The sequence below is a fragment of the Neolamprologus multifasciatus genome, chromosome 20 (assembly GCF_963576455.1).
Source record: "Neolamprologus multifasciatus chromosome 20, fNeoMul1.2, whole genome shotgun sequence".
NCBI lineage: Eukaryota > Metazoa > Chordata > Actinopteri > Cichliformes > Cichlidae > Neolamprologus > Neolamprologus multifasciatus.
In genome coordinates this window covers 16,654,364-16,680,539 of record NC_140458.1, presented here as the reverse complement: position 1 = coordinate 16,680,539, position 26,176 = coordinate 16,654,364, and the positions used below count along the sequence as shown (strand labels likewise).

Here is a 26,176-nt window from a genome sequence, read left to right as displayed (position 1 = left end):
GTTTGGGCGAGGACGACGGGCGTTGCCTCTGGGGGACGCCCTAGTATTCGTTTCTGTCACAACGGGACTGAACGGACTCACGCGCAGGCTCTAGGTCATGAAAGCACAAGAGTCTTTATTATGATACACCAGGTGAATATGTACAAAAGTGAGGGGAAAGCCGGGCTCTGGGGGTCCACACATGAACGGGAAAGACGCTGAAAGTCACACACACACAAACTCCGTCCACTCCTCATGCTCCTCTTCACACTCCAATCAATCGGGTAACACAGGGGTTGGTCCAGGGAATCTGTACACAGAGACATGAAGGGATTACAAAGGAAGATCGCTGTGAAAATACTCTAGAGTTAACTGAGCTGGGGTTACACTGACGAGGGTCGGCAACGGTCCAGCGACGAGAAACACAGAGCTGCCATCTTATAAAGGAGCTGGAACACTCGTGATGAGCCACAGGTATGTGATTGTGACCAGGTGCGTGGGCCAAGGGCAGGAGCCCACAGGTGAGCTCCGCCCAGGCAGAGGGAGGAGGGAAAGAGGGGAAGGGAGAGAGCAGGAACAAAAAGAATATAAACATATGTAGCCATACTGAGCCGACCGGGTAGGCACAGGGACCCTGACAGTACCCCCCCCCCCCCTCAACGGGAGCCTCCCGGCGACCCACCGGGCTTACCAGGGTGCCGGCGATGGAAGTCACGGAGCAGGCGCTGACACAAAACAGCCAAGCGAGGCACCCAGGAGCGCTCCTCAGGCCCATAGCCCTCCCAATCGACCAAATACTGGACCCCCCTCCCTCTGCGCCGGGAGTCCATAATGCGGGAGACGTCATACGCCGGCAGCCCATCAACGATCTGGGCGGGAGGCGGGGGCCTGGAAGGAGGGCACAAAGGACTGGAGAGCACTGGCTTAATCTGGGAGACATGGAAGACATCGTGGACACGCATGATGCGTGGAAGGCTCAACCGAACAGACACAGGGTTCACAAGTGCACCGATTTCGAATGGTCCAATAAAAGCTGGCGTGAGTTTCTTAGACTCCGCCCGGATGGGCACATAGCGGGTGGACAGCCATACCTTTTGTCCGACCGCATACTTAGGAGCTGGTGTCCGATGGTGGTCAGCGAGCTGTTTGTTACGTGCCTTCGTCCGGAGGAGGGCAGCTCGGGTGGCTCTCCACACCCGGCGACATCTACGTAGGTGGTGTTGGACGGACGGCACAGAGAGGTCACCCTCAACGGCTGGAAAGAGCGGAGGCTGGAACCCTAATGACGATTCAAAAGGTGAAACTCCAGTGGCTGAGGAAGTCAGGCAATTGTGGGCGTACTCAATCCATGGTAGATGTTCACTCCAGGTCGTTTGATTTGTGGACACCACACACTGCAGCCTCCAGCTCTTCGTTCGCCCGCTCAGCTTGCCCGTTAGTCTGTGGGTGGAAGCCAGAGGATAGACTAACCTTGGCGCCGAGGGCGGAGCAAAACTCCCTCCAGACCCGTGAAGTGAACTGGGGACCACGGTCTGACACAATGTCCTCCGGAATTCCATGGAGGCGGAATACATGCGTGGTGAGGAGGTGAGCGGTTTCCAGGGCCGTAGGCAGCTTGGACAAGGCAACGAAATGGACAGCTTTAGAAAACCTGTCAACAATGGTTAGAATGACTGTGTTACCTTTTGAAGCCGGTAATCCGGTGACAAAATCCAAGGCCGTCCCGGAGTGGGTAGTGGTTGTAGCAATCCGGAGGGGGGTTGGTTAGACAACTTGTTACGGGCGCAGGTCGTACAGGCGGCGACGTATTCCCGTGCATCCCGAGCCAAAGTGGGCCACCAGAAGTAACGCTGGAGGAACTGTACAGTTCAGTGTACCCCCGGGTGACAGGTGAACCGGGCAGCGTGTGCCCATTGCAGTACCTGAGAACGAACAGAGGAGGGCACAAACAACCGACCTGGGGGCCCGGTCCCGGGATCTGGTTCTGTTTTCTGAGCTTCCTTAATCTGAGATTCGATTTCCCAGGTCACCGTGCCAATGGAGCAGGAGGCTGGAAGAATCTGACCTGGCTCGGGTTCCGCTTCAGAGGAGTCATACAGTCGGGAGAGGGCGTCTGGCTTCACATTGCGGCTCCCGGGCCTGTAAGTAATTGAAAAGTTGAATCTCGTGAAAAAGAGAGCCCACCTCGCTTGCCGGGGATTGAGTCGCTTTGCGGCTCTGAGATATTCCAGGTTTTTGTGGTCTGTCCACACGATGAATGGTTGAGTGGTTCCCTCTAGCCAATGTCTCCATTCCTCCAGTGCTAATTTGATAGCCAGAAGTTCCCGGTCTCCAACATCATAATTATGCTCTGCTGGGGAGAGACGGTGAGAGAAAAAGGCGCACGGGTGGAGCTTACCCTCCTTTCGTTGGGATAACACCACTCCGACCCCGGAATCTGACGTGTCCACTTCAACGACGAACTGTTGTTTGAGGTCGGGTTGGCAGAGGATAGGCGCTGTAGCGAACCGTTCTTTGAGATGTAGGAAGGCCTCCTGCGCAGATTGGTCCCACTGAAAAGACACTTTAGGAGAAGTGAGTCTGGTTAAAGGCAGAGCGAGTTTACTGAAATCGCGGATGAAGCGGCGGTAGAAGTTGGCAAAGGCTAAAAAGCGCTGGAGCTGTCGGTGGTTCGGGGGTTCGGGCCAGGTAAGCACTGTTTGGACTTTCGCTGGGTCTGGTTTTAGATCACCCTGCTCTATTATGTATCCGAGAAAGGCCACGGAGTCCACATGAAAGTCACATTTTTCGCTGTTCACAAACAGTCTGTTTTCTAGCAAACGCTGCAGAATCTGTCTGACGTGTGTCTCGTGCTCCGCCACTGTTTTAGAGAAGATAAGGATATCATCCAAGTAGACAAACGCGTACCGATTGATAAAGTCCCGGAGGACGTCATTTACGAGGGCCTGGAAAACTGCTGGGGCGTTAGTCAGCCCAAAGGGCATCACCAGGTACTCAAAATGCCCCAGATGGGTGTTAAAAGCCGTCTTCCACTCATCTTTCTCTGATCCGAACTAGATGGTAGGCATTGCGGAGGTCTAATTTACTGAAGATCGTTGTCCCGTGCAGAAGTTCAAAAGCCGAGGAAAGGAGCGGTAGGGGGTATTTGTTCTTAACCGTAATGTTATTAAGGCCGCGGTAATCAATGCAAGGGCAGAGAGACTTGTCCTTCTTTCCTACGAAGAAGAAGCCGGCCGCCACAGGGGAAGAGGAGGGCCGGATTATGCCTGCTGCCAGTGAGTCGGTGATGTATTTCTCCATAGATGCTCTCTCAGGTTGGGAGAGACTATAAAGGCGACAGGTGGGAAGTGTGGCGCCCAGGAGAAGATCAATGGCGCAGTCATACGGCCGATGCGGCGGTAACGATTGTGCACGATCTTTACAAAAAACTTCAGCCAAGTCGTGATACACGGGTGGAACAGAGGTGAGATCCGGAGGCTCAGACAGGTTATTTGGAGGAGACGCAGAGGGCGGAGTGGCAGCCCGGAGGCAATTCATGTGACAATCCACATGAATCCACTGTGGGCAGCGCTGGGTTCAGCCCTCCACTCCCCCGCTGGTGGGTCCATGAGCGCCCGTGGCTCCTGAAAGGCCCGCCCCCGGAGGTCTCTGTGAGTCCGAAGGCGATCATCTAACTTAATGCACAGAGTCATTAGAGAGTCAAGAGAGGCAGGCAGGTCATGCATTATTAGTTCGCCTTTCAATTCATCACAGATGTTATTTAGCAAGGCACTCTTCAGCGCTTCCTGCCCCCACCCCGTTTGCTCAGCCAAAACCCAGAAATTGACAGAATAATCCAACATCCTACGTCTACCTTGTTTAAGATTTAACAGGTGTTGAGCGGCGGCAGCAGCCTCGGATCCTTTGTCAAAAACGCTCTTAAACTTAGACAAAAAAATCGGGGTAGGAGATTTCGGGGTGGGATCGCAGCACTGCCTGGGCCCAATGTAGTGCGCGATCACGTAACAGTTGCACAAAGAATGGAATCTTATCTCCATCACCAGGGTACAAGTGAATTTGCTGAGTTGTGTGAGAAATCCTGCACGCTTATCCAACTCACCATGAAACAGTTCTGGAGAGGGAGGCTGATGCCCGACGACCACAGGTGTAGTTTGGGCCGCGCTTGTGGGCTGGGACGCGCTCGCGCCCGGGGTAGGTTCGTCTGCCGGAGAGGCTGGTGGGGGCGGAGAGTCGGTCAACGGGGTCCGCTGGGCGAGAGCCAGAGACAAAGCGGCAACGTCTCCACTGAGCCGCATCAACATATGCTCGTGTCGCTGTAACAGCTCCTCCAACGAGACCGGGGCTGGGGCGGGTGGCGCCGAGCCTGCTGAGTCCATAGTGGCTGGACCGTTCTGTCACAACGGGACTGAACGGACTCACGCGCAGGCTCTAGGTCGTGAAAGCACAAGAGTCTTTATTATGATACACCAGGTGAATATGTACAAAAGTGAGGGGAAAGCCGGGCTCCGGGGGTCCACACACGAACGGGAAAGACGCTGAAAGTCACACACACACACACTCCGTCCACTCCTCACGCTCCTTTTCACACTCCAATCACTCGGGTAACACAGGGGTTGGTCCAGGGAATCTGTACACAGAGACACGAAGGGATTACAAAGGAAGATCGCTGTGAAAATACTCTAGAGTTAACTGAGCTGGGGTTACACTGACGAGGGTCGGCAACGGTCCAGCGACGAGAAACACAGAGCTGCCATCTTATAAAGGAGCTGGAACACTCGTGATGAGCCACAGGTGTGTGATTGTGACCAGGTGCGTGGGCCAAGGGCAGGAGCCCACAGGTGAGCTCCGCCCAGGCAGAGGGAGGAAGGAAAGAGGGGAAGGGAGAGAGCAGGAACAAAAAGAATATAAACATATGTAGCCATACTGAGCCGACCGGGTAGGCACAGGGACCCTGACAGTTTCCATATTTTGGGTTGGTATTTCTTTCGGCGCGACCTGCCACCTGCCAGCGGATGGGGCATGCCAAAGAAGCTAGTCCAATTACTACACCTCAGTACCCTCAACATGCTGCAGCCGCAAACTATTCAACACTCTCAAGAACCACCGCATCGACATCGATGGCAAAGGGCCTTGAAGAAGGAAAAGAGCTCTTCTACAATGGCAATTGGGCTCAGAACGGAGTGCTCATAGCGGGACAGTGTGGTTGAAGTGACCTGCGTGTTGATCGTCTTATGTCACTCAAGATTGACACTTAGTCCACCATCCTACGGATCGTCTCCTGCTATGCACCACAGACCAACTGCCCCGACGGTGAGAAGGAAGCATTCTGGCTCAACCTTGACAACCACCCACAGTCAATTGGCCCCAAAGAACATCTGGCAATAGGCGGTGGCCTAAATGGACACATCAGCCAGGAGAGAGACGGATATGTGTGATTCCGTGGCGGCCAAGGATTCGGGACCCGAAACGATGAAGCATGCTGTGTTCTGAACTGCACAGAGGCACACAATCTCGCCGTGGCACTTTCTGAACACTTTCTTCAGAAAAAGGCCAGCGCATCTCATTACGTATTCTAGTGGTGGCAGGGACACCCAAATCGACTACTGGCTAATCCGAAGACCCCACCTGAACCTGGTCACCAACATGAAGGTCATCCCGTCAACCTCAGCCCTCCGCATTGGCTACTCATGATGGACCTACGACTAAACCTTGGCCAGCAACGACAACCACCAATCACTTCAGTAGAGAAGATTAAATGGTGGCGCCTTCACAAGTGCAAAAGCCAGCTAGAGGACGCACTTGGGCACTTCGGTGTGGACCCCAATGGACCAGTAGACACCATCTGTGATAACATCGCTAGTCAGATACACGGCGCGGCAGGGAAATGCGGATGCTGCGATGGTGTCTGGACCTGACACGATGGGACCACGTCATTAACATCGACATCCGAAAGCGGCTGGGCATTGCGCCAATCATGGAGAAGATGCAAGGAGTGCGACTGCAATGGGATGGGCATGTGGTCAGAAGTGACAAAAACTCGGTGGCAAGAACAGCACTGCGACTCAGCCCCCAAGGCTGGCGGCCAAGGGGCAGACCAAAAAGGCGATGGATGGACTGAATTAAAGACGACGTGACAAAGATCAGCGCCAAAATGAACGAAACCTTGATCTTGCTGAATGGAGGCGCCTCTGCAGAAAAGCGGACCCCGCAGAGCGGGATTAACGCTAGGAAGAAGAAGAAGTTTTTCTTTTCTTCAATCAGTGATGAATAGTAAGATGTTTTAGCTTTACAGAGGGCTTTCTTAAAAAGCAGCAAACTATTTCTCCAGGCTAAATGATGATCTTCTAAATTTGTGCCATTTCCTCTCCAACTTACGAGTTATCTGCTTTAGGCTAAGTGTTTGAAAATTATACGAGGGAGTCAAGTACTTCTGATTTGCTCTTTTTCACCGGAGCTACAGTATCCAGAGTCGTACGGAGTGAGGAGGTAAAATTATTAACAAGATGATCGACCTCTGTTGGAGTAGCGTTCAGATAGCTGCTCTGCTCTGTGTTGGTACAAGATGATGATGAAGATGATAGCAGTGGGTGAATTATATTCTTAGAGCAGCAGTAGTGTCACTTTTAAAAACACAAGCAGTCCTCTAAATATGTGTGTATGTGTTTCTTCACTTTAACAGCTTGACCCAGTCCTGAAGGAGCGCTGCTTCATCAGGTTTAGCAGTGGGTACAAAGGGCATCATCATTAGATTAGTCTGTGATCACTCTACCCGAATAATTATCCTGCTGTCCAGGCTCTTGCAGCATCCAGACTTAATTGATTTAATGGAGTGTGCTTTCTCTCGCTCTCTCTCCCTGTCTGTCTCACTTCTCTTTTTTCTGCTTCAAGAGTTCATTTCCTCCCATCAGAGTTTAAGATTTAATTACAGAGTCATTGAGCTTATAAAGCCCTGCTCTCCAAAACGAAAGCTTTAGACTTAGTTTTCCTTGTACTATCACAGTCACATCCATTGGGTTTTTTATTCTCGGCTGCATAAAAGTACATGTGAACTTGTCAAGGACACGTGTTACTCCTGTCCCTTGCTCTCTTGCTCTCTGTTCCCTGGGTTTTGTCAGTCTGCGTCCCTGTGTGTGTGTGTGTGTGTGTGTAGGTGTGTGTGTGTGTGTGTGTTTGCCGCACTTCCTGTTTTACTTTGATAGTCTCCTGTTGGTGTGCATCTTGTTCTGTTTAATTATTTGCCAGCCTTGTTTCCAAGGTGTTTCCTCTTTGCCCTGTTTCCCTTTCGTATTTAGTGTCTGCGTCTTCCTCTGTTCGGCATCGTGTTCTCCCTCGTTCCTCACTGTGTATTCTGACTGTACCCTAGTTTCTAGTTTCCCCCCATAATAATAAACACGTTCGTTAAGAAACTGCATTTTGTGTTGACTTGTGTTGTCTAATATTTTAATTAGTTTGATGATGAAAACTGAAAATCGATACTCATCAGTACTCTTGCTGCAGCAAGATCAACTGAAGGCTTTTCAAGGAGTTCCAGACATGCAGAATGCATCTGTCTGCACAAGTGCACCTCCTTCTTGTCAATGAACAATGTGCAGTAATAGCATATTTTAAAAAAGTGGTTTATAAAAGCACTTGTACTGATAAAGACAGGGAATCATCAGATTTGTGGTTTAAGGACTGAATATGTGCAAGGTGAAGAAAATTATTTAAATATTTTTTTCTCACTTGTGCTATTCTTTCACTTATTTAATGATGACTTGTACATCCCCTTGACATTTCCAAGTTTTATTTGAATAAGTACACATTCAGCTACAGTAACCTTTGGATTGGCCTGTTTGTGTGCAAGACCCTCACAAAAGCCCAGTCTTTCAGCCTGCTGTCAGATGCAACTGTCTTTCTCATATTGATTTGGCTTTTTTAAAGACATGATTTGGACACGACCAGCAGAAACAGACGATGTGCTGTAGTATCACCATCCATGAATATCATATAGCTGTAAACTAATGTTCAGCCTTACTGCTGGTTAATGAGCCATTAAGAGACAATCAGCGCCATTTGGCCACCTCTCTGCATCAAAGGTGAATCATAAGCACACTGCTGCTAGGCAGTTTGCACTCAGTGCTATGACTAACTCAGCTTTTAATGGACATGATGTCAGTGGTTCTCTCGAAACTATACTCCACACAGACCATCAGCCGTGATTTCACCAGCTGGTGTAATTAAATGTACAGCATAGGCAAAAACAAGCCTACACATACTGAACAGGCACTCGATTAGCTTGATGAGATAATGAGGCCACAGTGCGAATGTGGAAATCATAGAGACAGGTTTGGGCATATTCAGCCCTGCAGGGCGCATGCTTGCTAACATAGCATGTTAATTGGCTGGAGCAACAGAATACACAGAGCTAAATGCAGCCCAGGGGAATAAAGACAAGAGACAAGCTCGGCAGAGTTGGACACATAAAAAGAGGGAGCAGTAACCTCTGTGCCAATCCCTTTATCACTAAGGACAAAATGGCTGCTAGTAGGCACTGCTTAATTTGAAAATTAATGGGCCACTACTTTTTCAACTACTTGAAACACTTTGCAGCCCCATTGTGGTTACTTGCCTTCTCCCCTAACCAGATTTTACAGTGAGACCTTTGCATACATTCCAGTAAATGCATGTGTAATTGGATTAAATACTCCAGCGTCCTTGCTGCTGGTCAGACAAGAAGGTGCCCAAGGAAATCAGGTTGAACACCTCATCATATCACCATATCCCTGACATGCGAGACAAATTTGAGATTAAAATATAGATTGTAAGGTCTTTGTAAAAGTTGTGTCTAGTGAATTGTGTTTTCTTCTGACTGTGATGACTTCCTCGCTTTGTTTTAACAATATGGTTAATCAGCCTCACTGCAGCTGTGGAAATGAAAAAGCTAATAAAATAGCTTCAAACTAACTTTATCTCTAAATAAGATTGCTAACCAATGTTAGTCAGCTACTGCTGCTAATTACTTTAACATTAGCCCCTGTTTGATGTTGTGTCTAATTTGTTAATAGTGAGCTAAAGTGATTACTAAAGTATAAAACCACAACAAGGAGTAGTTAAATTTTAGTTCCACTCTTATTCCAAATATGACACTTTTCTGAATGTTGACATGAGTCAAACATGAGTCATAAAGGCTGGTATATGGGACCTCTGGAGAAAGCAAAAACAAACCAGTCAACCAACCGTGTCTTCTTGCCTGCCAGTGCTTATCTTTCGGTTTCAGTTCCTTTAGTTGTTTTTATAAAGCATCATTTCACACCAACAATTATCTCAAGGTGGTTTATACTAAAAGGTACAGGCCCTGCGTTAAAAAGACAACAGAAAAAGCCTTGTGAGCAAGGTGTTGGTGACAGTGGGGAGGAAGAACTACCTTTTTAAAACAGGAGAAACAGGAGAAACATAAGAAGGAAATGAAGTTTCACAGCAGCATAATTAAGGTATGGTTTAGGTTCACAGTTATTTCAATTTTCAGTTTCAAATTTTCACTTTGTGTCAGCTCAGAGACGAATTAAAATTTACTTAGAAATCCCAAACAAGAAGGACAAAAGGACTGGATTACTCTCGAGCAGAGAAAAAGAAGTAAAAACAGTATAAGTGCTTGTAGATTGTCTGAGCACTGCTTTTCTCTCTTACTAAATTATAAATTCTTTTTCAGACCTTTTATTAACCTCATGACATTTCCACTGAGGCCAAGGAAAAGAGACCGGGAATAGAAAAAGGGAAGTATTTTTTTATTATCATTTGACCTTACCCTGGTATACTAGTGAACAGGAGCGATTCTAGGATCAGAGCTTTGGGGGTGCTGAGCACCCCGAAAGCTGCCCAGCCAGGCAAGATAAACCTGTCTCTGTCAGTCCCTGCATCCTTAAATGTTGTCCGAGTTCTCTCTGACTGTCACTTTGGTGCATTTAAACCCCTGTTCCTCCCTGTCCTCATCGTCTGTTGTCTTCGTCTCCGTTATCGGTCATCATAATTTTACCACACTAGCTTTCTGATAGTGTGCACATGTGATGTACGTACTGCAGCAGTCATACAGACAACTGGACGGTCCAAAAGTTGGCCTACCTATTACTGGCTGAGGTTTTAGTAGAGTTGTGGCTGAACCACATAAAAATATATCATTAATTTTAATCTCCCCAATCCATTATAATGTGATGTTGGAATGTTGTTAAAGAGGGTCAAAAATGTTTCAACCCAGTTTGTTTTGCAGATTCTGTATAGCAGCTTTAATATAGGGAGAACACAACTTCCAGATTGTATGAGTAAAAAATCTTTTTTTCTTTGTCAGTTTAACAGTTTCTGTTGTGCCTGTTACTATTCCCTGTCTGTTTTCTTACCTGGTTCTTCCTGACCTTGTACTTTCTCCTCACATTCCCCTCTTTCCTCTCTCCCTCTTTGGACTGACAATCATACACAAATAGATTGTATTCAATTAGATGAAAAATTACATTAATATGAAAAAAAATATATTAAGATCACTAACAAAAGGTCCTCTCTCAGTGTACTTTCAACCAAAAGGCAAATAACCAAACCACATGAACATCTAATAAAAGATATAAACATTGAAACACTGATCCAACATTATTCTTGATTGATGGATCATTTGATTTTACACTTTTACCTGAATGTGGCTCCTTTTTTTGAAAAAACTTCCTTATATCCATTATGAACCTGGCTGTCTCTCTGTACACAAACACACACACACACACACAACAGGAGTTATAAGGTTAATGGGCATTCAGTTAGTTAGCTAGTTAGTATCCATTTCAAACAGGACAGTGGTAACAACAGCAGGCTGCGGACAATTTTAAGTTTTAGATTTTAAATAGGCTGTATACATTTCAATGGGAGCAACATGACGGTCAAATGTCGCTGATGTTACTACAGAGCAGGACGGATTGTAGGGTAGCAAACATTGTCGGAAAACACGCTTTCAACACTGCAGATTACCTGGGTGTAATGTTTTTCAGCTAAAAAGAAACATGGTCTGACTCCTACCTAACTATATAAAGAGTAACTGAGGGTTAAATGCAGCTAACATGTCCTGTTTTAAGCCAGGCACTTACACCTCCGCTCTGCTGCGTCTCAGCCACCATCTGAGCCAGAGTAGGGGAGAGGCTGGAACAAACCTGCTGAAGCACCCCCAAAAATGGGCTAAAATCGCCCCTGCTAGTGAATGAGTCAACAGACAATGGCTAAAGCAAATGGAAAGTGGTCCTTATCATCAGCATCGACTCTCAAAAAGAAACAATTCTCAATTACAAAGAAAACAAATACAAAACAAAAATCATCACTGAAGTAAACAAAACGTCAGCGTTATCAAACTAGCTGTCATGGTCTGTGTGAGTCATGGTAACTTTCCACTGAATCGGCTCTCTTCCTCTGGGTGGAGTCCTCTTTGCTCCTCCCTGGGTTCCCACCTGATGGCAATTACACTGGCAGTATTTATGACCAATGCTCACAACTAGTCTTTGCCAGATTATCTGCTAACCTATGTTAGTTCACGGCCTCACGTTGCTTTTGTTGATCATAATGTGTATGCTTAACCTTGTTCTCCTGTCTCGTAGTCAGTACCTGGAACTCACCACTCAAGCTTCGCTGCGGTTTCCGAGCCCCAGCAGATGTCAGTGTTCCGCAGTGTTCCCACCTCTCTGGAACTGTAGTCTTTTTCCAGTGACCCAGGGAGCTGCAGCCACCTGTTCACTCATAAAAAGGTATTTCTGCTGGGAGACCATACACAAAGATGTCAAAGAGTATGTAGCTGCTTGTCCTGTCTGTGCCCACAATAAGTCAAACACACAACGCCCTGCCAGTGTATTGCAGCCTCTCACCATACCCCATCTCCCATCATCACACATCTCTTTGGCTTTTGTCACTGGCTTGCCCGTTCCCTCTGATAAGACCACCATATTCACCGTAATTGATAGGGTTCTCCAAAGCAGCACATTTCATCGCTCTGGACAAACACCCCACAGCCACTGAGACAGCCACCTGGATGAAGCTGGATGCGACAGTTACCTGCCAGCTTCTTCTGCAGGACTTCCTAACCAAACCATCACTGCCTGCTCAACCTCCGAGGGCTCTTTGTGTCTTGAGAGCACAGACCAGTAGCAAACAAATCTGGAATGTCAAGTAAGTATCCTGGCTCTGTTCACTCCTCTCACTTATGGAAAGAGTCTTCCAAAAACTTTTGGAAAAATGTCTGCAGACTAACCCTTCTCTCTCCTTCTCCAGAACATGCCTTCCTGTGCTCCCCCATATCCACTTGCTGTCACTGACTGTGTAAATAAAGACCAGTTAACATTATTCTACTCTCCCTGTTGTTCTTGTTTTATTCTAGCACTTGAGTCCATTTGCCTCCTGTTTAGCAGGATAAAAATATAAATTTATTATCATCAGGTTGTTCTTCTGTTGATCCAAATCGCTGCAGTGAGTACTAACAGGACTAGAACAAGCACATATATCCATACTCAACTATTTTCATTTGCTCCCTTTAAATTAAATTCTTTTAAAACTAGAATTGAATTGAAAATCCTTCTCTTCACATACAAGGTCGTGACCACATCCATCAATCCATAAAAAGTTTGGTACACAACAGCCAGGAAGATCTCAGTATTCAGACGTCATCATTAATTCGTTATGTATGCTGTTAGGGTGCCTGGGTCATCGACCCAGTGTTTTGTGTTTTTTGGTTCTTTGATTTTTTTATTTCTCTATATTCTAGCTTTGCTTTATGGGTTATAGGATTATTCTTAGTTTAGGTTCTCTGGGTGGGTTTTGTTAGAGTTTTAGTGTTCTGGTTTTCTGTCTGTGATCCATAGTTGCTACAGGCAACGAAGGCTGTCCCAATTCGTCGACTCCTTCAAATGTGGCCGACAAATGCGTCCTTCATTTCCCCGAATTTGAAGGATGGGTTGGGTGTGTCCTTCATGGCCCACCATATCCCAGAATTCATAGCGCGGCCCATCCAAATTTCAGCTGCCAACAATGCCGGCCGAGTGTTAAAATTAGTCTTGTTAATCTTTCTGGGTCACAAAATAAACTTTTAACATATTTTCAGGCGAGAAAGTAGCTGTGTAAATTTCAAATATCTGCTTGGTTTATCAAGACATCGCATATTTGCAAAAGTGTGCTGACGTTTTCAGAGACGTTACCCACCGGCTCAATAGCAAGCTGGGGGGTTCAATGGTCACTTGAGCCGGCGAGAGCAGCGGACTCCTGGCTTCATTGTTTTCAGACCCCTGCTCTTTCGCTACTCAGGTTAAACATGATATATAAGTCACTCAGATAACTTAAGAATGTAATTTTTTACCCTTTTTCTGTGTTTTATTTGTTCTGGAGTAAATTGGTTTGGCTGAGATCAAAGTTATTAGATTAAATAAAACTTTATTAATCCATCGGGTGGGTTCCTCCGGGATTTTCACACAGCTGAATAAACGTCAAACAGAAAACTGATTAAACAGAAGTGTGAGACGGTCGAGAATTTACGCCAGTGTCCTGTTATATTTTAGATAGTAAGGAGCAGATGGACGAGTTTATTAAACTCCACCAACACAGCGGTGACGCAAGTCTGAAGGCTAGACCGTCCCATTTCACAGCCTCGCACTTCCGGCCTGCTCGTCTTCAAAGGACCCGGCCCTCGTAGACCGCGAAGGCCAGGTCCTTTGAAGGATGCAGCCGACGTTTTGGGACACAGCTTGTGTCCGTAAGTTCAGTCTGTGTTATGTTTCCTGTTTTACTTTGAAAGTCCGTGTCTCATGTAAATGCGTCTGGTTTTGCTTCCTTTGTCTTGTTAGGCCTGATTTGCCCCAGCTGTGTTTCCCTCCTGTTACCCATTCCCTGATTGATCCCTCTGTGTATTTAAGCCCTGTGTTTCTCTGTGTCTGTGTCGTGATCTACCATCTACTATGCTGTGTGGTCTGCCTGTCAGTAGTGATGGGCAGATGAAGCTTCATGAAGCACTGAAGCTTTTCATCCAATTGGTTCACCCCAGCGCAAAGCGTCTTGAAGCTTCATTTGCTCTAGTACAGACGTTCCCAAAGTGTGGGGCCTGCAGGGGGGGCGCGGCATGAAAAGGGAAAAAAAAACAAAAAAACAACGCTTGGACACTGCTAGCACGGGGCGCCCACACAAACGCAAAGCAGGAGATGAAGCATCGCTGAATATGTTTCCAAACCAACTTCATTCTAAGCAAAAGACTAGAAAATATGGTGACGCATATCTTCCCTTTGGTTTTACCTGCACAAGTGCCGAGGTAGGTCTCCCTGCAGGATTGGTTTTCCCTTCGTCGGGAGCAGCGCTGGGCTGTTCAAATCACGGACAAACAGTATCCCACATTCTTGATTTTTAGTTCACAAACACTTGTTGTAATGACTAACTACTCCTGACATTTTGGAGATGTTAGCTCTTTATACAGTAAAGTTACAGTGGGATACAAATAACATCAGGCTGATCCTGCCAGGATTTGTTCCCCCTGTCTAAATCACGGACAAACAGTATCCCACAGTTGTTCATGTTTTTAAACCCATTTTGCACAGAGAGGCTTTTTTTTTTTGAAAAATGTATTGATAGCAATGTTGAATATTATTACACAGGAAAAAAACAACTAATATGTAAAATAATCACACCGTGACGCCTCTGCCTTTCTAAATGGAGGGACAGTAACTGCGTGTGTATGTAAGCGTGTAAAACCTGCAGATAGTCAGATTAACAGTATTTCGTCTCTATCTGCCATTCTGCAATTCATCTCATGTAAACAATAACGTGGCGCACAGCGTGACGTGAAAAAAGGCACATACCTTTGACGTTGCATGACGAACTCTGTATTCCTCGTCCACACGTAAACGCAAAAAAGGAGTTTTAAAAAATCTCCATTCTCGGTGATTCGAAACGCCGTTTACATGTGGACGAAACAGCTGCATTTTCAAAAATACCCGTGTAGGTGTGGACGTAGTGTAAAAGACTTTATTAGTTAATTTTCTTACTACCTGTAATTTATTGCAGATTACTTGTATTTGCTTAATTGTTTACTAAATGTTTGAGGTGTGAAATAAACCGCAATGGACCAAAATATGGGTGTGTGTGGTTGGAGGATGTGTTCTTGCGTGCGTGCGCGCGCGAACATTTTTCTTGTAAAACAAGGGGGGCCCAGCAAAAAAAGTTTGGGAACCACTGCTCTAGTAGGACATCTACTGGACGTAAAAATATTAGTTGGCATGAATTTGAAGAGTGTGGCATTTTGCACACAGCCTGTAAATGTCAACAACAAAAGGAGTGTGTAAAACATCTATATTGTAGTGATGGCAGTATATGTGTATATTTATACTGGCAGTATGCAAAATGATCATTTGGAAATGCTTAAAATGGAAATGATCATTTACTGTGAGGTGAGGTGTGGTTGGGGTGTGGACAGTGGTTGTGCTTTTGTAACGTTGAGGTATGGACAGCTACACTTGAGCCTCAGTCCTGCCTGTTCACATTTTATTCTGCAAAAACTAAATTTTCACTGCTTTTATGGCCTTTTTAGTGGGGAAAACATAGCTAGGATTTAATGATTTAACAAATCTTTTAAATCCTTTGTCCTCCACAATGCTAAATGGCTGGGAGTCCTCAATCACCATGCTAACCAGGTCTTCATCTATTTGAGATTATTCTCCTGAGGAAAGACAATAAAAACAAAGCACAAATATAATTATCACACACGTAACTTATTACAGTTGTATAATATTGTTATATCATTTAGTAACATTACTGCATGCTATATTATCATTGCATTTGATGGCTCACCTGGTCTTGCTCCACAATTGGTGTTCCCCTTATTCTCATGCAAAGCTCTGTAGTTCCTAAGCATGGATGAGGTGTTGTTGTTATATCCCAGCTCCCTGGCACATAGCAAGCACTTCACCTTGTACAAAAGTAAAGGCAGCTTAACATAAATTGTATTGCACTATCAGTATTATGAAAATACATCTTCTGTAGAAATTTACATACCTTGTTGGGAGGAATAAGATCAAAATGTTACCACACAGCGGAGGACATCCTCGTCTGGCTCCATTCTCTCCTGACTTTCTCTCCTCACTCTCATAAACCTCCAAACTGTCTCCAAACTCTCACTAACCGCAACTCTTCATCAAACACCCACATTTTGAATGAAGTCTGAGGGGTTTATATCGCTTTCATAGCTTGTGGCAAAGTTTGAACCACTTCCTGAACCAGTCACGTGGTACAGCCGGGGAGCGATGTTTCGGACGTCATCATTTTCAGCTCCTCCCATAAACGAAGCAAGCCTCGATACACGCATCACGGAAACGCCTCCTCCATTACTCAACACAAGCTTTGAAGCCTCGATACAGAACGTCACATCACTGTCAGCCTGTTTGGCTTTGTAGTTTTCAGTTTAGTTTTTGGTTTACAATAAATCTACGTTTGAGTTTACCTTCCATCTCTGCACTTTGGGTCCTCCTTACCAGCACTCCTGCCTGTACACAGCCCTCACATGACATATGCATATTTCACCGTTTAACAAATGAGTCTATGTAGCTAGCATACACCTTCTATGAGGTCAGTAGGATATATTAAAATAATCCAGCAACTTCTCCCACTCTCTTTGAAGTGATTCACACTAGAAACTGAATACTATTGCTTTATTAGACCCACAAAGGAGGTGGGTGAACCTGAACCTGAACTTGAGACTGCAATTTAAATATTTCTATTTTGGTTACGTTTGCTTAGCTAACATACCCATATCCTTTCAAGTTCAAGTTGTATTATTGTAATATGCAGGTAACAATGGCTCTTCACTACTAGCAATTAAATGATTCAACTCAGAGCATGCAGAGACGCAAATATAATGAGGGTCCATACTAGCTGATTATATTTGCACCTAGATCTAAATCTAACACTACTTATGGCTATATGGGTAACAATTAAAACCCTCTACAGCATAGCGTTGCCCTGAGGCAACAAACCACATTTTCATGCCTTACACTGGCCCTTCAAAAAAAAAAAAACTTTTTTTTTCAAATAATGCTACCAGACACATCTCTTTCCAATAAAATGATGAGTTGAAGGTGGTGTAACTTTCATTTTGGTGGGGGAGGACCCCTTTCTGCAAGCTGCACTGCATGAGGGACATCTCCATTAGGAGGCAAGATAAAGATCACTATTTTACATGTTTATAGTGAAATAAATGTATATTAAAAAATACTTGTATGTGCATGAATATGTTAAGAAGCATATTTGATTGTTTGTTCTACTTTTGTAAATTTATTTATACAGTAAAACTGTTAATTTTCGCAGTTAGCCCAAAATTTTTCAGGCATTATAATGCATTTGCATATGAGTGTAGAGATGTGTTTGTCTGCATTTATATGATCATAGTCAATGTTTTTTACTTTACAATCTACTCATAATTACAGGACATGGATGTAAATACCTTTTATGGAAGGAAACCAAGGGAATGTGCACTTTCTGTCCTCAGAAAGTGAGGACAGTGAGCTTTCAGGGAGTGACATTGAAGTAGAGTAGTGGATCCCTGAATGAGGTTTGGGGGATACTTAGGAGCTCAGGGGTCAGGGGTCAGTTGGTAAAGTAACTGTGTCTGTGTGTGTGTTAGTGCCCACATAGCAAGCAGGTCTGGCCAGGATCTGGTATCAAGTCGGCACTGCTGGCCGACTTCTGGCATGATAAGACGTATGTCATCAGGCCTGGCATAGATGGCACTGTCTATGTGATGGCATGCCATATCTGGCTTGATTGTGGCTTGGTTTATGTGGCCCAGGCCTACAGAAAACAGGTCTGGCCCAGATCTGGCATCAAGCTGGCACTTCTGACTGACTGGTGTTTTGACAGAGTGTATGCCAACCAGATGTGTGCCAGGTCTGGCAATGACGCCACTGTTTATGCGATGGCGTACCATATCTCAGGTGGTAGAGCAGGTTACAAACTGATCGGAAGGTTAGTGGTTCGATCCCTGGCTCCTCCAGTCTGCATGTCAAGAGTGTGAATGTGTATGAATGTAGTTAGGAAGTACTCAGTTAAGCAAAAGTGGGTGAATGTGGCATGTTGTATAGAGCAATTTGGGAGAGTAGAAAAGCGCTATATAAAAATCAGTCCATTCACTGTCTGAAGAGAGTTTCGGCATGTTACTTTTGCACTGTTTTGCATGTTCTGGCACATGTTGTTATTGCATGGCTTGATTAAGGTACACATTAGGCTGACATCTGGGGCCAGAGCTGAAACCGTTCTGGGCCAGCACAGGGCCAGCAGTGTGTCTACAACTGGCCCGTGGCTGCACATCACCTACAGATGGCCCACATACTGCAATGAATGACGGCCCTTTGGTGGCCCAGATCAGGTTTGCCAGAGGTAATCCACACATGGGCCAGCACAGGACAGCACAGTGTGTCTGAAACTGGCCTTGTGCTGGCCCATGTGTGGGCCACCTCTGGCAAACCAGGTCTGGGCCACCAAGACGCGTGCATGCGTGCATGGGGTTACGGTCAAATGTTGGATGTATTTAGGTGTTTTATTGTTCTGTGAAATGTTTGCATTGTTTATTTGTTGTTTATTTATTTGTTCATCCTTGTTGTACTAATACTACTTATTATAGAATAACTTGGCATTTTACTACCCTTGTCGCACAGTGTTGCCTTGAAGCAACAAACCCATATCTGTTTGGGGGGGGGGGCAGGGTGTCAAATTTTATGATTGATATATTATTAGGGACCCTAAAGCTCCACCAAAATAGGGAGAAATATTTTTTTCCCAAAAAATTAAAAAGTCATGCAGTAGAGGGTTAACCAATCCTTCTAACTCATCTTTGTCTGAATTACTGTTTGATGTTGTGTTATGTCTAATAGTACTTTTACTAATTATTAAATAATTTAATAGGATGAGTTCTTTCATTTTTATTGAATGAAGGTATCCTCAGTTATGCACATACTGTATATGCAAGACATTAGGATATTTCTGACTTGGCATGATGTGAAACGGTTTGAACAGGGTTTTTAGATGGGAGACCTTAAGAACAACTGTAACAATAACAGAATGGTCATGCCTACATTTTATTATTTAAAAAAGTTCCCATTTTCTGTGGTTCCGAATATCCTGCTGTGGTAAAAGCTGGGAAATTGGGTGCCTGCAGGTGTAATTACATGCTCGGGCAAGCAGATACAGGAAATGGGAAATTACCTAGCATTTGCCTCTTTCAGAGAATTTGTCATTTTTCTCAGAACATTCAGCGGGGATCTGAAGTTGGAGTCCACTGAAAAACTACATTTTAAAAAATGAAAAAAAAAAAAAAAGGTGTTCAAGGCTCTATTCATATCAGGTCAAATGTATTTCTGAATAAATCTCAACTCAAGACCTGACCATAGAGCTTTAACAGATTATTCAGCAGCAGAGATTGGCAGCAGCACATACACTTTGATAGGTTCCTCAAACACTTTTCTTTATGCCTCATAAAGAAATAATTTAAAAGAGTAAGAGAAAAACTTAAGAATATTCATATGGCAAATTTGAGACAATCAAGGAACTACAACTGCGTCACCCAAAAATTATGAGTGGGTGAGTCATGCTTTGTGATCTTTGGCTGTTGTCTTATATAATAGCATAATCTGCATCAATAAAGCCAATCAGTTTGTGGCATGATTCTACCTCCTCATAAATTGAAGAATCAATTAAAAACAGCTCATAATCAAAGCTAATATTCTGCAATTTTAACTCAGAATGGGGTCCCTGCTTGTTTACACTCTGGTTTGATTTGAACTCTACTCCTTCATCTTTTCTGTGCCTTGATGCCATTATTGTGTTCCTGTGTTATTCTTTCTATTCCTTTCATTTCCAAAAAAACCCTCCCAAATAACTCCGGTGGGTAACTGGTGTAAGTCCTTTAAGTTCTTTAAAAAAAAAATGGATTTGGTTGTGTGTGATTTCCACAAAATTCAGTTTGCACTATATTGTTTTTTGAGAAAGGTGTGGTTTATTTTTGGGTGGAGCAAAATCTCAGTGTGCAAAAAAAAAAAAATCAAATCAACTCAAATGAAATGAAATGAAATAATACAGTAACCACCCAAGTACGAGTACAAGTACAATAACCTCAGTTTGATCTGAATTAAGAAGCAGAAAGTTAGCGGCCATCCAGGTCTTTATGTCTTTAAGACATTCCTGCAGTTTAACTAATTGGTGTGTGTTATCTGGCTTCATGGATAGATAGAGCTGGGTGTCATCAGCATAGCAGTGAAAATGTATGCTATGTCTTCTGATGATACTGCCTAAGGGAAGCATGTATAATGTAAACAGAATTGGTCCTAGCACTGAACCCTGTGGAACTCCATAATTAACCTCAGTGTGTTAAGAGGCAAATTGGAGTCTATTAGATTTGCACTGCAGCGCAGTACCTGTAATACCTACCGCGTGCTCTAATCACTCTAATAGGATATTATGTTGTAACTTTATTGCAGTTTATTGTTTGATAACAGCATTTTGGTTATTTTGTAAGTGATTTAAGTGTTAGTCACATGTTTAGTGAGAACTGTTAATTATAGATTTAAATTTCTGCTAAAGGGGAGCATTTAACAGGTATTTTCATTAGAAAACTGCGTTTCCCAGAATCCTTTGCGGTAGACGAAAGTTACTCTGGGTTTTTTAGCTAGCAAAGAAAGTTTCGGGAAGCCATTATATGTTGCTCCGAATGCCGAGAAGTTTTTGTTGTACATTCCCCCTTTTGAAGTCTTATATAAAGACTATCGTTTCTACAACTGATGTCCGATCCATTTTTTGCTAAGTGGATTCGCCACAACATTTTTTGGTGCCGAAACCCGGGAGAGATGAGCGAACAGGATTTACGCGGAGCCGCCGCCGAAGCTGCGGGAGTGGCGGATGACGAGCATCAGAGAGAAATGGAAAGAACAAAACGGAAACGTGGGACAATAAGAGGTGCTACCACACGACTTGTACATCAAATTGACTCCGAAATGGCTAAACCAGATCCGGACACTGACCATCTGAGCACATTACTGGAAATGCTGTCGGCAAAGGAGCTCAGCTTGTATGCCTTAGATAGTGAAATAGAACGTAAAACAGCTCTGGATGACCTGGAAATGGAGATCGAAAGGGCAGAGGAATATAAGGAGCGCATCATCCTGTCCAAGAGCCGTTCCACGGCGCATAATTAAAAGAAATGAGGATTGCCGCGAATGAGCCGCGCATCAAAGGGTGAGTGACGCTAGCTCTGCTCATTCATTGGCACAGAGAGCATCGGTAAAGCTTCCTAAACTGATTATTCACAAATATGATGGAGATGCCAATTTGTGGCAGGAGTTTTGGAGTCAATATGAAGCTGTTATTCACCACAATGATGCACTATGCAAAAGAGAGAAGTTTACCTATTTGAAAACCTATCTCACTGGCCAAGCAGCAAAAGCAGTTGCAGGACTGATGTTGACAGATGAAAATTATGACAACGCAATTGAGTTACTGCAAAACCGATTTGGAAGAAAGGATGTAGTAATTAGTGCGCACATGTCAAAACTGCTGAACCTCACCCCTGTTAAAAAATCCTCTGATGTGCATGCTTTGAGGCAGCTGTATGATGAATGTGAAATTCAGATCAGAAGTTTAGAGTCATTGGGTGTAGTGTCAGAAAGCTACGGAAGCTTGTTATGCCCAGTATTGCTAAAGATGATTCCAGATGATATAGCTCTTGAATACAGCCGTCAGAGAAATGGAGATGAAGAGTGGAAAGTGTCAGAAATGGTCACATTCCTACAGAAGGAGGTTCAGAGCAGGGAAAGAGCGCTGCAAATGACAAAGTCGTACAACCCACAGAAAACTGAAAATAAACTGTACAGGCCACCGTTCAGTGATGTGAGGTAAAAGGCCTAGCATACAATCTACTGCTGCGCTCTACACAGCCAGCCAGAAACAAAACACCTGTATATTCTGTGAGTGTGCCGATCACAAATCGGAAAACTGCCCAAATAATGACATGCTTCAAAGAAAGGACAAGTTAAAGAGAATGGGGAGATGTTTTGTGTGTTTGGGACAGAAACACATTGCAAGATTCTGTAAGACCAAGAATGTGTCCTGTGAGAAATGTGGAAGGAGACATCACGTTGCTGTGTGTGGTGGTGAAAGGGTGGATGTACAGGCCCCATCCCAACCAGAAGAAGCAGTGGTCTCCTCCGTGCTCCCTCATTCAGTAAGAGTGAAACCAGGTGAACAGAACACTGTGTTGCTACAGACTGCAAAGGTGTGGATTGAAGGCCCGTCAGGCAGAAGGGTAGCTCGTTGCTTATTAGATGGAGGCAGCCAAAGAAGCTTCATACATGAAACGTTGGTGAAGAGCCTAAATTTACCAGTAATAAGGCAAGAGACATTGACACTACACACATTTGGGTCCTTCTTTCCCACAAGATCACATTGCGGCATAGTGAAGGTTATGCTACAAAATATCTGGGATCCTAACCAGAGTATTGTAATAGAAGCTGTGGAGACCCCACAAGTGTGCTCGGCAATAATGAAGGTTCCTGGTGAACAGATCCAGCATGAGCTTAAGAAAAGAGGACTACAACTGGCTGACTTCCCAGGATCCAATGAGGAACCAGAGCTTGCTGTCCTCATAGGAGCTGACTACTATTGGCAGATCGTGACAGGAAGGGTGGAGAGACTTACAGAAACATTGGTGGCACTGGAGAGCACCTTCGGATGGTCTGTTCAGGGTCCAGTCTCTGCATCAACTGTTACAGAGGCAACCTGCATGTTCATTCCGTGTGAGGAAGAGAAACTCCTCTCCAAGCAACTGAAAGCATTCTGGGAAATAGAGTCTCTGGGTATTACAAATGAGACAACGAAGAACCCAGAAAATGATGAGGCTCTGCAGATGTTTGAGAGAACGACTATGTTTAAAGATGGACGATATCAGGTGGAGTTGCCATGGAAGCCAGAAAAGGTAGAGCTCTCAGACAACTACAGAGTTGCCAAAAAACGGCTGGAAGGTCTGAGTAAAAGATTTAAGAAGGATGTCACACTCTTCAGCAGGTATAATCAAGTGGTGGAGGACTACTTGGACCAGAACATTGCAGAGGAAGTGACACCAAACCGCAGCACAGACTCTGTAATGTATTATATGCCTCACCATGCAGTGCTGAGAGAGGACAAAGCAACTACAAAATTAAGAGTGGTCTTTGATGCATCGTCCCATGAAGAAGGCTGTCTGCCGCTGAATGACTGCTTATTTACGGGGCCAAATTTGAATCCAGATCTGCTCAGTGTTCTCCTTAGATTTAGGGAACATGAAGTCACCTTTCTGGCAGACATAAAACAAGCATTCCTGCAAATACGTCTTGCAGAAAGGGACAGAGATGCAGTCAGGTTCCTGTGGTTCTCAGGTGCACCGAATGGCGAAGTGAATGATCACCTGCGCATTCTGAGGATGATGAGAGTGGTGTTTGGAGTTACGCCAAGCCCATTTCTGCTTGCAGCGACAATTCAAAGACATCTAAAACAATATGAAACAAGCCAACCACAAGTGGTGAATACAATAAGGGAGTCACTTTACGTAGATGACTTCATTTCAAGTACACGCTCAGTGGAAGAGGCATATCACATAACGACGAATGCCAAAGAAATACTGGCGGCTGCTGGTATGGAGCTTTGCAAATGGATGACAAACTCAGCTGAACTGAGGCAGAAATGGGAGAAGAGCTCCACAAACTACATGATGGCACCTGAGACGAATGGAGTAGCATTAAAGGTGCTTGGATTAGTGTGGAGGCCAGAGCCTGATGATTTCACCTTTGACCTTAGTTCACTAGTGAGGCTTCTAACAGAGAAGAAAGGAACCAAACGAAGCGTGCTGCAGTCCTCAGCAAGAATTTATGACCCACTTGGGTTTCTGAACCCCTTCACCATTAGGGTCAAGTGCATGTTCCAAGCAATGTGGGAGAGGGGGCTCTCCTGGGATGAAGAATTGCCACCAGATCTGGCACAAGAATGGCAACAGTGGTGTTCAGAGCTTACTCAGTTACACCAGCTCGCCATACCAAGGTGGTACCAAATCAATATGCAACAAGAAAGCAAAGAGGGCTTGGAATTACATGTGTTTTGTGATGCCAGTGAAAGGGCATACAGTGCTGTGGCCTATCTGCAAGGCAAAACACGAGAAGGAGAAACGACAATGAGCTTGGTCGCATCTAAAGCCAGGGTGGCCCCTCTAAAGAAAATGACGTTGCCACGTCTGGAACTCATGGGAGCTGTGATTGGGGCCAGATTGGCCAACAACTTGATCATCTCGCTGAAGATGGAGCAAGCCCAAATAAAAATGTGGACCGACTCCATGATCACTTTGCAATGGATTTGCAGTTCGGCACAAAGGTGGAAACCGTTTGTTGCAAACCGAGTGACTGAGATCCAGACTCTTACGAGTCCATCTTCATGGTCACACATCCCAGGGAAGGCTAATCCTGCTGACCTGCCCACAAGAGGACAATCAGTGGAGGCCCTACTACAAAACCAGCTATGGTGGAATGGCCCCAGTTTTCTTGTATCAGAAGATCGAATACATGAGTCTGAAGGTGAAAACATTTCAGACAAAATGAATGTAGAACTTAAATCCAGTTATCAAATAGCCATGCAGTTTGCTGCTAATGACACTGACATCTGTGAACCAATACTGAAGCTTGAGAGTTACAGCAAACTGAAGAGAGTGCTCAGAGTGACAGCATGGATTAGGAGATTCATAGCTAATGCAAAAACAACGATGCAACCAAAGATGCAAGGTGAGCTGACAGCAAATGAGCTTCTTGATGCTGAGAAGTACTGGATTAAGGTTGCACAACATCACAGTTTTCACCAGGAGGTCCAGAGACTGAAGGTAGGAAAACCTATGATGAATGACAGTAAGATTCAGGAACTGAAACCATTCCTTGATGAAGATGAGCTGCTTAGTGTTGGAGGCAGGCTGCAGCAGTCGGACTTGACATTCAGAGAGCAGCATCCTTGGATTCTGCCAAACAAACACAGATTTTCAGAACTGCTGATACAGGACTGTCACAAAAGGGTGATGCATTCAGGAGTGAGGGACACTCTTGTACAAATAAGAGAGAGATATTGGATCATCCGGGCTCGGCAGCTGGTTAAGAGCATTGTGACCAGATGCACTGTGTGTAAGAGGTTTAAGGCAAAGGCTGGGCATCACTTAACTGCACCTTTGCCTAGGGACCGAATATCCGAGTCACCACCATTCGAAGTTACAGGTGTGGATTTTGCTGGGCCGCTCTATGTGAAAACAGAGGATTCTGTGAAAAGATCCTACATTGCCCTATTTACCTGTGCTGTGACACGAGCGGTCCATTTAGAGCTTGTGTCAGATCAGTCAACTGAGACATTTTTGCTAGCGTTGAAGAGATTCATTGCCAGGAGAGGGCTATGCAGAGTTATCTATTCTGACAATGCCAGAACATTTAAGAGAGCAGACCAAGATTTGAAGGAGCCGTGGAAGACAATTAAAGACCCACATTTGCTGGAGTTTTTCTCGGAAAGAGGAATTACTTGGAAGTTCATTGCAGAAAGAGCAGCCTGGTGGGGTGGATTCTGGGAACATCTTGTCAGATCAGTGAAAATCTGGCTCAAGAAGGTGTTAGGTAGAGCTTCACTCCACTTTGAAGAAATGTGTACTGTGTTGGCGGAAGTCGAAGCGACTCTGAACTCTAGGCCTCTCACCTTTGTGCACAACGAGGTAAATGAACCGCAACCACTTACTCCAGCCCACTTTTTGGTGGGCAAACGACTGACATCTCTACCACCCAAGTCAATCCTGAAGGACACACACCATCCAACACCTAACAAAGAGGACATTACTCAGAGATGGAGATACCGGCAGAAACTCATGACCAACTTCTGGAACACCTGGAGAAGGGACTATCTGTTGGAGCTGAAGTTAGCTCATTGCTGTGACGCTTCAGAGCCTACACCCCTAAAACTAGGGGATGTCGTGCTCATTGGGCATGACAACCTCCCCAGACAAGTGTGGAAACTTGGAAGAATTGAAGAAATGTTTCCTGGTCGAGACGGTCTTGTTAGATCTTGCTTAGTTCGCACGACAACGGGGACTCTGTTAAGAAGACAGATTCAGTTGTTGTATAACCTGGAGCTTTAGATGAAC

At 44.9% G+C, this 26,176-nt stretch overlaps 2 long non-coding RNA genes and 1 pseudogene across 2 annotated transcripts; 2 read left to right on the top strand and 1 right to left on the bottom strand.

Annotated features, from left to right (window-relative positions):
* Nucleotides 1-4,412: 4,412 nt before the first annotated feature.
* On the bottom strand, nucleotides 4,413-4,935 carry LOC146494712 (uncharacterized). Its single transcript, XR_014871455.1, has 2 exons — nucleotides 4,690-4,935; nucleotides 4,413-4,606 (listed from the first exon to the last, which is right to left on the bottom strand). It is a non-coding gene; the product is annotated as an uncharacterized LOC146494712 (long non-coding RNA).
* A 6,589-nt stretch (nucleotides 4,936-11,524) lies between these two features.
* LOC146494711 (uncharacterized) lies at nucleotides 11,525-14,060 on the top strand. Its single transcript, XR_014871723.1, has 3 exons — nucleotides 11,525-11,726; nucleotides 11,940-12,144; nucleotides 12,247-14,060. It is a non-coding gene; the product is annotated as an uncharacterized LOC146494711 (long non-coding RNA).
* Nucleotides 14,061-20,455: 6,395 nt separating this feature from the next.
* LOC146494710 (uncharacterized) lies at nucleotides 20,456-22,384 on the top strand (annotated as a pseudogene).
* The last annotated feature ends 3,792 nt before the right edge of the window (nucleotides 22,385-26,176 follow it).